Here is a 12,836-nt window from a genome sequence, read left to right on the forward strand (position 1 = left end):
CAGGCCATGCATTATAGACAGCCTTCTAAATAAGCTTCTCACATATTTCACATCCGTTATTAAATGCATCACGAACACATGCGTAAGAAGAGGGACACAATCCCGCCGCTCAGGCAAGAAGACTATCCCTGGGTGGCACAGTGAGCAAAAAAGCAGATGGAATTGAATGCTCCCCGAACAATTTCCAGTGGTTACGAGTAAGTCAATCATTCTTATTCTTCACTTTTTGTCTCACGGACAAGACACGCGTGCACCTGGCAGTTATGTATCGGGCAAACTTTAAAAAACACAAGGAGGAGAATGAATAAAACCCCACAAAAACTGCCTGAGATGGATTACAGAGCTACTCGAATAGTCATAACAGAGCACTGCACCAGACTGTGGTGATTTGTAGAACATAGATATACTACATGGAGTCCCCGCTGAGACCAGGAGCTAAAGGCTCAAGTAACACAACCGTGACCTTCCCCTCAATGACCCTCATGGACGTCATAGAGCCAAACATATTAAATCAAAGATAGCTCCCATGCTTCAGTCACGAAGAAAACCGGCTTACGCGTCACCCTCTCACAAATGTTGGGCCCTAAAAGGATAATCGGTCTATTTCGCAAATGGCTTTAAGTTAATAAAAGGTCAGACCTATGGCATTTTTAATGCTTGTTTTATTTTTTATCATTTCCTCTCCTCTACTGTCTCTCGATTGCTTCGGGTCCCATTTGTAGCACACTCTCTAACAGTATAATCCTCTCACCGTTGATGCCTACGATAGCCTTAGGCCCACTAGCCGGGGCCCGCCCGAGAAGCGAATCGCGGGTCAGGCAGAACTTCCTCGCTTCCAGGAAATACAACTTCTCAGCCACCACCGGAACTCCGGTGACCAGCGGCTTCAGCGGACCTGCTACGGCAGGCGAGGTGGCAGCCAGTTAGGGCAAAAAGGACCGGGAATGGGCAGCTACCGACCACATGGCAAACACTCTGCCCACACTGAACCGAAAGTGAGAAAAATGACAGCGCAGTATTAACACGTCATTTGTGCAGCACGGCTCAAAGCCTCTGGCCAGTAACAATATGGCGGAGCCGCAACTACGACATAGGAAAAAAGAAATAAATGTTAAGGGTAGGGCTCGAAAACAATACGCATCATGGCTGTGCCGGGCCGCCGCGCTGCCCGCGACGACCCGGAAGCGGTTGGGAAGCCGGCCAATGCCAGCGCGGCCCCAACCGGAAGTCCCGCCCCATCGCGCCGACAGACAGAGAGAGCTGCCCGAGGAGCCACGAAGGCTCCGCATTGAGTCCCGGTCCCGAGATGGGGGACCGGGTGAAGAGCGGCCGGGCGCATGGGGAAGGCGGGGCTCTCATGTGGTCAGAGAGCCCCGCAAAGCGCTACCGCCACCCGGGAGAAGGAGCCGCCGCCGTGCACCGCCAGAACAGGTAAGTTGAGTGAGAGGAGGGGTGAGTGGGGGTGGGGTGTACGCGTGCGTGTGTGTGTGTCTGTTTGAGTGTGTTTGTGCGTGCGTCTGTCTGTCTGTGTGCGCGTGTGTATGTTTAAGGGGGGGTGCATGTGTGTATATGCAGTGTGTGGATGCCTTTGTTTGTGCGCATGCGTGAGTGACGACGTGCGCGCTCACGAGGTCGAATCTCCACATGCTGTCCACATTCCCCGGAATCCCTGGAAAGTGGCGACATAAGTAGTCTCCCTAGACAGCAAAAAGCTTTGCTTTTTGCTTTCGTCTAGGCGAGACCTAAAAATGTTGATTATAATAATTGTTTAAGAATTGCACAGACAGCTTTAAACGTTTTGGGCAATTTCTCACTGCATTTGCTATTTTAGGTGTATGTTTCAAAGCCTGTCAAATACCTTTTATTGCTGCATTTCTAACATGTGTTCCAGCCCTGCAAACAAATACTAGCCAGGCCAGTCAATGACCTGGCCGTGTAAAGGTTCACTTGCCGAGGCCTTTACAGGAACTGTTTTATGTTTGAGGGAAGATTGTAACCACTGCCGGTGATTACTTGTTCTCTTGACAACAAAATGAAGGAGGCGAGGGGATCCGGAGGGGATCTGGAGGGGATCAAGAGGGGATCCAGAGGGGATCCGGAGGGGGTCCAGAGGGGATCCAGAGGGGATCCAGAGGGGATCCGGATGGATCGGATTTAATCGAAAGAGGCAGCGTCTTGCGATAGAAGAAGAAAGCTGGTGATCAAAGGCCTGTAGGGTCGGTGCCAAATAATAAGGTCTCAACAGAAACAACAAACATGGACACCCCAGGCAGAGGACAGAGGCGTGAACTATATGCATTGCACACCCACAATGGGAGCAGAACAGCAATTAAGGGGGGGGGAGAGGAACGGAGACCAAAACAGGGTGAGAAGTAATGAGAGAAAGAGTGAGGAGAAGGAGGTGTATCTGCGCCAGTTATACAAGGAGAAACTCATTCAAAATGGGGAATAAACAAAAGAAAGAAAGACTAAAAGATGGAAACATTAAAGGGAAGGAGGAAGAACAGGAAAAAGGTATAAAATGTCCCATAGTTAAGCGTGAAAAATCTGTTTTGGCCTCCAGAGTATGAAGACAACATTAGCAAAACAAGCATTGGAAAAGCCAAGACAGGACACAAAAAGCTTGAGTGGACTCCATCTCCAGGTCAACTTGAAACAAATGAACAGAAGTGCCTGCCTCTACAGCGTTGCAGCTTTAAGATTAGCTGCAGAGAAGTAAACACAGAGGTAGAAAGCCAGTGCTTTGCCCTCTTTCTCCTTGGTATCAATGCCACAGCACAATACCCACTAACGCAGCTGGCGAGGTGCTGGGCGTGGACGAGAGAGAGTTCCGGCACTAGGCCAGTCTTTTCTGCAAGGAATGGTCACTGCCAAACAGTACATTGTATTCAGATTGCATTAATATAGCGCTTCGGACAGCCAGCGAGGCACTAAAGCAGACCGAAGTTAGACTGGAAGTGGACTGGGCCACGTGCTGCACAAAGAGGGGGAGTTCTTAAAAAGAAGGGGCCAGAGTTGTTTGGGTTGACCAAGTTAGGATAGAGTGCGGTGTGTCACTTTCCTCACCACTCACAATATACTTACTACCACCAGCGGCTCTCGCGGGACAGCACGTGCTGCACCTGTTCAACACAGGGCACATCACAAGGCTGTTTTCAGTGCACACCCCCTTAAAAACACGAACCCCCGAAGAGGGCCCATGAAGGGGCAGTGAGAGGCCATTACTGTTTCTCTCTGTGTCACAGACACTTCTAACTGCTGCTTCTCGCTTGGTTCTGGCAAACGAGGTCTCCTGTCTATTTCCCAAGGAGGAGTAATGTTTGCCCATTAGCCGGAGGTGGTGGTGCTGTTTACATGTAAAAGAGGTCTGTGCCCTCTCAATCTCTGGGCTGGTTAACCCATTATTGCCTGCAGGAAGAAAGGCAGACAGGAAGGAGTTAAGGCTTATTTTGCATTTCACAAGTCTACCAAGTGGCACTAAGAAACATGATGCCATCCCTGGCTTTTTAGTCAACAGAATGTTGCATTGTGGGTCTTGTAGTTTTGCTTTTAGAAGTTTCATTATGGACTCAAACCCCGCACTCAGGGTGCTGTTGGCTAAAATGACAGAATTGGCTATATGTCAACTATGTTTTAAAACTTTACAAAGTCATGCAGTCCTTTTTAAAAATCACTGCTTTATATCTAAAACCAAAAGTAAACACTGCACATATATGTTCAATGTTTCACTCACATCATACACTAAAACAAGCATTAGTAATGTGCAATGTTTTCTCCTATATTAAGTTGAAGGTTCAATGCCGAGCTTCACTTCACAAGAAAGGTACAACATAGACAGTCACAGCACAACCTTCGCAAAACACAAATAATACGTTACAGGCAAGAGGCAGTAGGAGAAGGAACATCACATGAATCTGTCACCCATACAGGACAAGCACAACACAGACATCTAACACATTAAAGAGGGAACGAGAGATGCTTAAAGACCGTTCAATCAAAAGGAGGCACTGTGAAGAAAAGTAATTGCCAGCAACACACTGTTTGGTTAAGCTGGGAAGCTGGGATTGAAACTAGGGCCATATTATCAAGAACGGGCGATAACATTATCGCCGCTTTAGTTGCAGGAAACTGCCGTTAAAGCGGCAATAAGGGGCTTGATAATATACCCTATAGAATTCCAATAGAAGCCCAGGTTTGATGTCGATAATCTGGCCCCAGGATGATATGGCCTCAGGTTTCCTGATAAGACAATGTGCAATCCATATTCTGGGTGGATATCAACTTCTTTCCCCTTCAGCCCTGATTGTATTAGTTAGGGCATTCAGGTTGTGGGTGCTGCCAGGGTTCACACACTATGGGACCGGACCCAATCATTTGTATAGCACATACCCATCAGATGGTTTCACCCAGGGGCCACCTGGTGTAAGATAAGTATTCTGAAAGTCTAATAGGTTTGTGCCAGAGGCAAGTACTTAAAATCCTAGGGTAAGAAAATCCTAAATTCTGGATTGGCGTGGATACAGGAAATGGAGTACTGTATTACAGTGTCGTAGCTTGCCTTGAAAAAGCCCTTGGCCCGCTGGCCTTTTGGGGGAAACACATATCGGCTGTTCTTGTGTTAACTTGCATTTGAATAAAGAAGATAATACTATAAACACAGTACTCCATTTCCTGTATCCACAACGCCAATCCAGAATTTGGGATTTCCTTGCCTTACCATTTCAAGTACTTACCTCTGGCACAAACCCATTACACTTTCGGAATACTGATTTTATCAGTGACTCGCGGAAACAAATCTGTTGTCTTATGTCTCCTATGAAAGGCCTTTATTACTGCTATATACGGAGCAACTTTATTGTCTGATAAACCATATATGAGAAAGGATTTAGTACAGTGCAGTTCTTGTACTGAATTATTTCAAGGTGCTCTTAAGAATATGATCATTCAAAAGGAGGCAGATGGAAGAAAAGTAATTACTCAAGGTCACAAAGTTTGGCCAAGCTGGGAAGATGTGATTTAAGCCATTGTCTCTGGGTCACGGCCCCACAGATAGTTTTGCCGAGGGTCATATAAAAGGCTCTGGCTGATTGGAGCATGTTAGGCAAGGGCATTCAACATATCCTGGTATTTATAAGATGGGGCAACAACAGTGAAAACCTCCTTGTTGAGAAACGTGGATGTTGGTTGACTGGGGTGGGAGCCCTGGTCAAGCAATAGCCACAGTCCCTTGCTGGGTGAAGCACAAAAAGTCACTAAAGTAAGCTGTGCTTAACTCTGGGTAGCTTGGCACAAAAAGCAGTCAGGCTTTACTTAGAGGCAATGTGGAAAATATTTATGTTGCACACAAACAATATTAAAGTGAAAACCCAACCGAAGAAAAGTCCTAAACCAGTTTATTAACATAGAAAATATTTAAAAAAATGATTTGACACCAAAATGACAAAATCCAGTCCGTGGAACCAGAGCTATTAATTTTTAATGTTTAAGGTTCAAAATAGCGCCTAAAAGATCAAAGGGCCAACTGTGGACTTACAGCCGCGCGAGACCGAATCAAAGTCGAAAGTTAAGGCCGACTGTGATGCAGTGTTGCTCAGATAAAACAATTGGATTGGCCTGGTCAGTGCTTACCTTTTGACTTTAAAAACTTCTTGAAGAAAAATGCCTGAGAAGGTACATTTCAGCAGGGCAAGGCTGCAGGAGGTGTTTGAGGAGGAAGCGTCATCGTCAGATAGCCTTAGGTTGAGGCTGCAATGAAAATGTCTACATTCGGACTTGGTCGCCGAAATGGAAGTGAAACATTTCTAGTGTGACGAATGGCCGCAGCCAAAGGCAGTTACATGGATACCCCTGTGGAGCCAGATCGCTGACATGAATTTGCTGCTGCGGAGAAGAAGGCAGTGGGAGAAGCCGCTAAGTATATCCGACCGGCGATGCACCTCGGTGGATAGGCAAGCAGTTTGGTCCCGGTCTCCTCCTAGTTGTCAGATCACTCTTTGGCCACATTTTGTACAAGTCCTCAGTTTTGACGATTGGCTTTCTGGGCACCTTTCACACCATAACCAAGGGCCCAGGACTGGTGGGACACCACTTGGGGGTTTAGGGCTCACTTAGGCTGGGCCCAGGTGCAGGTTAAAGATGGTGGGTGCCTTTTATGTCCCTGTGGCTCTGAACAGGAGATTAGTAAACTAGCCCTTGGAGTCACTTCTCATAGTCCTGGGTGCAAGTGAAGATGCAGGGCTGACCAACAGGACTGACCTGTGAGTTTTTGACGCAGGCTCCAGGCAGCCAAGCAGTCTTTTCAGCTACAGCAGCAGTCTGGCATAGTGCACAGTAGCAGGCAGTCCTCGGAGAGTCCTCGCGCAGATCCAGTAGTGAACTGAAGAGTGGGTCTGAAGGTCCTATTTTTAGGTCGAGCCTGAGCTAATGCACAAGCGCTGCTCTGGGGATCTGTTGTTGGTACTGTGCCGAGGAGAAGCACCGCCCAAATTTTTCATTGGCTTGTTTCTTTGTCCTTCGTAAATGCTGGCGTTTGATTCCTTAATAGGCTTGTTAGTCCCTCCTTAGTAGAGCCATGTCGTCATTTGTATACTCCCATGGTTACTGGCCCCTTTACTTGGTTGTTACACAGTATGTGAACTATTTCTTCATTGAGCCACTTTTACCGCACGCACACTTGAAGGTTCCTTGCTCCACCCTCCACTCCCTTGGCCCTCCTCTATCCCTCTTATCGTTTGGTTCTTGGTGCCCTCTGTGTGACTGCCCCTTTCCGTTGTCCCTCCCTCCTCCTATCCAGTTATCCTGTCTGTCCTCCATGGCCTCGCCTCTCTCTACCTCTGTGAACTGGGCTGTGATGGCGCCCGTCCGGCCCCGGCTGGGGGTTCCCTCTGCCCCCGTCACAGCCTGGCCTCTTCCTTCGCTCAAACCCACCGCAGAGGGTCATGTTTTTCCTGGTTATTGTGTGCAGGAGAGGTGAGCAGACGGCGGGCAGGGTGAGGGACGGGGCAGGAGAGTTGCCACTGTTCGGGCAAAGCATGGCCTAGGGTCCGAGGGAGGACAGCTGGTGGTCTCTGCAGAGGTAGGTGACTGCCTCCATGGAAGGATCGGCTCTGGCCTGAGGTTCTGCCGCCTGTTACACGTGTAGTGACCCGGGCCCCAGGTGTATGTCTGTACTGGAGTCTCGGTGTGCTGTCGAGTTGAGCAGTCTCTTGGCGGGTCTCAGAGCACTCTGCTCCGAAGTCAAAGTCTACGTGCGCCCCTGTATCTGAAGGCTAGGTTGGCTTGTGCCCTTGTTGTAAGTACTACTCTGTGCACTGCTATAATGTGACTTATTAATGCCAAAGCTTCACTGCTATAGCAATACATATCTTAGAATTTTGAAGTGACTTTATTATATTTTACATGATGTGTTACATGATTTACATCGCAAACAGTTTCAGGGCTCGGCTCGTACATTGGCTCTAAGATCCGAGGCAGGCCCTTGGCTCGGTTCTGGCTCTGCTCTCCCTGCCCATTTATCGGCTGCCCACCTGTACTTAAAGTGATGTCAAAGTAGCCTAGAGTAGTGCTCCTGCCTCAATGCAGCCCAGAGTAGTTACCAGGGGCTAAGACTAGTGCAGACGCTCCAGCCATTACTTGTGTTTTCTGCGTGTTACTAGTGTTGCCAGCCATTGTATCTTATCTCATTGTGCCGCTGGTCTGGGGTTGTTTATTTTACTGGTCGGCAGGGAGGTGGCATGGCTGATCAGCAGACCAGGGCTGATTTCCATTTCCACATCTGGAGTGGTGTAGTGTTTGGGGTTTTTTGTATTGTTTTTTTTTTTTTTTTTAAGAAAACAATGCCCTAGAATGATGCCTACAGTAATTACTAGGCTGAGATTAATTCAGACATTTCATCTAAGTTTTTTTATTTTAGATCGAGATTGCCGGACAGCACAGCGATCTGGTTGCAAAAGGCATTGTGGTTTACCTGGAAGCCAATGGCTTGCAACCTTCCTTACTGTTTGCTATGGATTGGCTTCACTGTCGCTCATTTGCCCGCTTCTTATCCGTGGCTTGTCTTGTCCAGGTTGTGGCTTTCCACTGCTCACTTGTGATCCAGCCTTGTGGAAACTTGCACATTTTTCATCACCTGGACCCAACAGTTTCTTTCACGCTGTCTGAGTTTGAACCAATCTTACCAATTTGCTTATCATTTTATTTATTCTCCTCCTTTTGTGATGAATCTTTATTTAGTAGACAGGGATTGGCAAAGTAATATCAGAAATCTAAAAGAAGTATAATTTGAAAGAATATTAACTCGATATAACCAAATAACACTAATAAAGACGAACTCTGTTTATGTATCAATATGCTTTATCTAAAATAATGTGATTGCTCAGCAAGTACAATACAGCTTGAATCATAGATCATCACACAGGAGAACAATAGCAAAGCATCTCAATATTACACATCTCAAATATCAGCGCAATGAGAGAGTGCATAGGCGTAGAGACAAAAGGATAAAGTCATTTGCAAATAAGATTTATGCAAATTCAGAATATCATACTAACCAATCTCGCAAAGTTCTAGGATTCCAGTTTCCAGTTTCAAATCTTTATTTCGATCGATTGATCATAAAAGAAGTACAAATTATCTCACATCCATTAAAACCCAGTAATAAACATATCATTATTCTAATATACATTGATGGTTAAAATCAAACCTTAAGAACAATTTCAATTAATCAAGGGGAGAAAATATAGTTAGGGGACTCCACCTTCCTTTACCAATCTAGTACGAACATACCACATTCCAGTTAAGAATTTAGCCATAGAAAAGACAATCAAGGGGGATAAGTCAGTTTTTAAAACTCTATATGCGGGTAGCAATGTTCTGAATCCCAAGTTTTTAAGAACAGGAACAAGCCAGTATTTTCAGCTTTTTCTGTAAGCGCATATGAATACTACGTGAACCTCATTCTCCTCAGACTGGGCACATACCGGGCATGTCCTTTTTCCGGACTCGCCGGACCATGATTTTGTAAAGGACCTGAAGGGGAGAGTCCCGTACCTCCACTGTAGGAATAACTTTCTTGTAAGGGGCGGAGTTATATCATTCAACACAGCTTCCAGATTGTAGGAATCCTTATTTTTAATGAACTGAGATGATAAGGATCCCTCACGAGTGCCCTCCAGAGCCCGTGCAAGCATATAGTCATAGTATGCGCTGGACAGCGTTTTCCTTGAGATTCTGGTGCAGGCATTTTCCGGGTCTAGCCACAGTTCTGGCATTCTAAGAGATTCACAGATCCTCCTGATGAAAGTTAGCCAGGGCAAATTGGCTGCATTGGGTAATGTTAAAAATTCCTGCAGCTCAGTTCTATAAGTGGTAAGATCTTGACTACTCCAGAGGCGGCGCCAAAAGGTTAGGGGTTTGAGGCCAAGCTCCTCGGTAATAGGCCTCACGCCCAGGTCCAGTCTCAGGGGTAGTAATGGCGTGCCTGGAGGTAGAGCTGTCAATTGCCTGAGGAATTTATTTTCTGTAATTTGGAGGTTTTGTGATTGTATGTGGCCCCAGAGCTCACCCCCATAGGTTACTGCCCCCCTTGCCTAGGCTTTATAAATCTGTAATGCAGGGCCTAGTGGACGATAGAATGATTTGCTTGCCATTCTTAGAATGCAACCCGCCTTCTGGGATAGTTTTATGTTAGCTTTTGTTTGGTGTGCCCCCCAAGTCAGATGTTGATTCAGTGTCATCCCCAGGTACTCGAATGTGTACACCCTTTCCAAGGTTGTCGAACCTAGCATGGGATTAGGGCGATTGGAGGGCAGGGGGTTTAAAATCATAAATTTGGTTTTCTGGGGGTTTACCTCAAGACCCCTTGCTGCGCAGAAGTCCAGAAAGCCATCTAATACTCGCTGCATGCTCATTGGCGATCTGGACAACAGCAGGGTGTCATCTGCAAACATTATTGCTGGCACCCTGCTGCCGCGCAGCTTCGGGGCATCGATGTTGGCTATCCTTGTCAGGTGCTCGATCACCCCGTTCACGAAGAGGCAGAACAGGGTCGGTGCGAGCACACAACCCTGCCTAACCCCCCTGCGAACGGGGAATCTTTCGGTTAATTGGCTACTTCTCCCGCACCTGACACGTGCGAAATTGTTGTGATGTAATTTCATCAGGACTACCAGAATGTCCTCTGGGACGCCCAACTCCGAAAACCGTGTACAGCGCGCCGCCCACGATCAGTGCGGTCCTCCAGTACATAAGGTTCAGTCTAAATATCTGATCCACTGTGGCGACCCCCCTCCTGAATCCCGCCTGGTACGGGCTCAGGGTATCCCTGTCCTCTAGCCAATTCTGAAGCCGGTCCAACATCAGCCTACCGAAGAGCTTCTGGGAAACGTTGATAAGGCTGATGGGACGATAGTTGGCTGGGAGCAGAGGGGATCCCTTTTTGAATATTGGGACCACCTCTGCCCCCAGCCAAGTACCCGGGACCTCCATACCACCCAGAACCGCATTGAATACCAGCATGAGATAAGGGGCCCATATCCCTGGCTCCTGCTTATAAAGATCACCTGGTACCCCGTCGAGGCCAGGAGCTTTGCCCGTTGCCAACCCTCCAATGGCAGCCCGGACTTCTTTTTCAGTGAAGGGTTCGGCCTTCAGGGCATTCGGTAGGGCAAAGGGGATATATCCCGGGGTCTCATCCTCAGGTGCATATAAGGATTGAAAGTGGTTTTGCCACACGCTCGGGGCAATGTTAGGCTCAATTGCCGAGGGAAGATCTTCCGAACCATGGTTAACTATGCGCCAGAATTTGCGGGAGTCTTTGGTTGCTAGTGCACCCATGAGTTTCTCCCAATAGTGTTGGTCCCATTCAGCCTTGGCGTTTACCAGGAGTTTCTTGTATGCCCCTCTCCTGGCGTGAATTTCCTCCTTGCTTCGGCCCGCCTTGACAGCGAGCAAGAGATTTCGTTTAGAATTTCGACATGTGGCATTATACCAGGTCTTTTTGCATGTCCTGTTGTTTCTGCCATTTCCATTGGAGAAGAGATCCGATTCCAGAGTGTTAATTAGGTCATCATGTATTTGTCCTAGCTGTTTTCTATTTTCTCCATTGCTAGCTTCTTCTCCAAGGGCAAAGGCCTTTTCCAAGACTGGGATTATTTTAGCATAGAGCCTAGGTAACTTATCACCACTTGAGACAAAATTTCCCCACTTCACTCTCCTTCGGTTATTCTCAAGAAGTAGCCCTGATTTTGTCCCTCGTACCTCCCGTCCCATGTCCACATTGCCTGGCATGGCATATTCTAACTCCAGGGCATTGTGGTCACTGTCCATTCTATCTATTATCTTAAAATCGATGATTCGTGCCCAAGATGACAATTGAACTAGAACATAGTCCAGTCGAGATTTGCTTCGTACCTTGTTAAAGGTGCATTTACTTGGTTTGTCTGATTTGGTGCACCCATTACACGCCCTAAGGCCATGATTGAGTGTGAGGGCGGTTATCTGTAAGGCAAGGGGGAGTCCATGCCCTAGGTGGGGGTGACTCCAGAACCGGTACCAACCATCTTGTGTCCTCCTCTAGGGAGGGTCCATCTAGTAGCCCAGGCAGCGGCTCGTAGTGTGAGTTCAAATCCCCACCAACCAAATAGTGGGACTCCCTTGGTATTTGGCTTATAAAAGTGGAGAGTTCCTCGATCGTGGTGGATTCCCTCGTTATAGGTACTGGTCTCGAATAAACATTTATTATTACCATTTTGTTAGAGTTTGGCCATTCCAACAAAACCGCCAGTATATCATCCGAGTCCACAATTAGAGAGCTGGCCTTACAACCCAAATGGGAAGCTACCCAAGTAGACAGTCCTCCAGATGGTCGGCCCCGGCCACCCCATTTTGCAGGTTTTGAGAATACTGCGAAGCCCTGGCAAGTGTGCTCCTCTCTGGCCCAAGTTTCCTGGAACAGGCAGATGTTTTTTGAATTAATAAAGGAGACCCACTCATCGCAGTCCATGAGATCAAGGTCAATGAGGGTGGCATTATAGGTTGTTGGATGGTATGGTTCATCTCGTTCGTTGCCAAATTTACCATAGAGTGGTCTGGTGCTTCCCCCTCGCCTGTCTCAGCAATCATACTGCTATCGGACCTGGCTGCTATAGGATCTACTTGGTCTTGTGGATATGCGGGATCCTTCATTGGGGGTGGATTTTCCCGCAGGAGCGTAGTGTGTCCAGGGATATTATTTTCCTTGTCATTGCCCTCTAGAGATTCTAGTTCAGCATGCTCTATGATATTCATCCTGGATTGTCAATCGACTGCCTCAAGGCTACTATACCTATTAAAAGTGGGGAAATAGACTGGCTGGTAGTTTCGATATGGCCTGGGGACTTCTCTCAATTCTCCCCTCCATCTACTCCCCCTCCTATTAGGAAATTCCCAGCCTTCTTCTTCATCGTATGTGGGTGGAAATTCCTGCCCCCTTCTCCTGTTATAATAGGGGTCCCTCCTGCCTCCGTTTTTGATCTCCCATTCCCCCCCTATTTCCTGGTGGTGCCCCCATCTCTGTTCATCAATTGCGTATGCGCTTGAGGGATAGAAAAATGACAGGGAGAGGGGCTGGATGCTATTTCCTTGTTCATGGTGAGGCCAGCTACAGATATATGAGACTGTCGAGGGATCTCGAAAGCTGACCAGAACACAGTCCCCGCCAATCGTTTTCCTCATGTTACCAACCCAGGTGGCCCTTCTCACCGTAAGTATGTCACTAGTTGTACCAAGCGGCAAAGGTCTATGTTTGGATAGCCAATCAATAACCTTGTTTTTGAGAGAGGGCATCGTCTCAATGATAG

This window comes from Lissotriton helveticus, chromosome 5_1 (assembly GCF_964261635.1).
Source record: "Lissotriton helveticus chromosome 5_1, aLisHel1.1, whole genome shotgun sequence".
NCBI classification, from domain to species: Eukaryota; Metazoa; Chordata; class Amphibia; order Caudata; family Salamandridae; genus Lissotriton; species Lissotriton helveticus.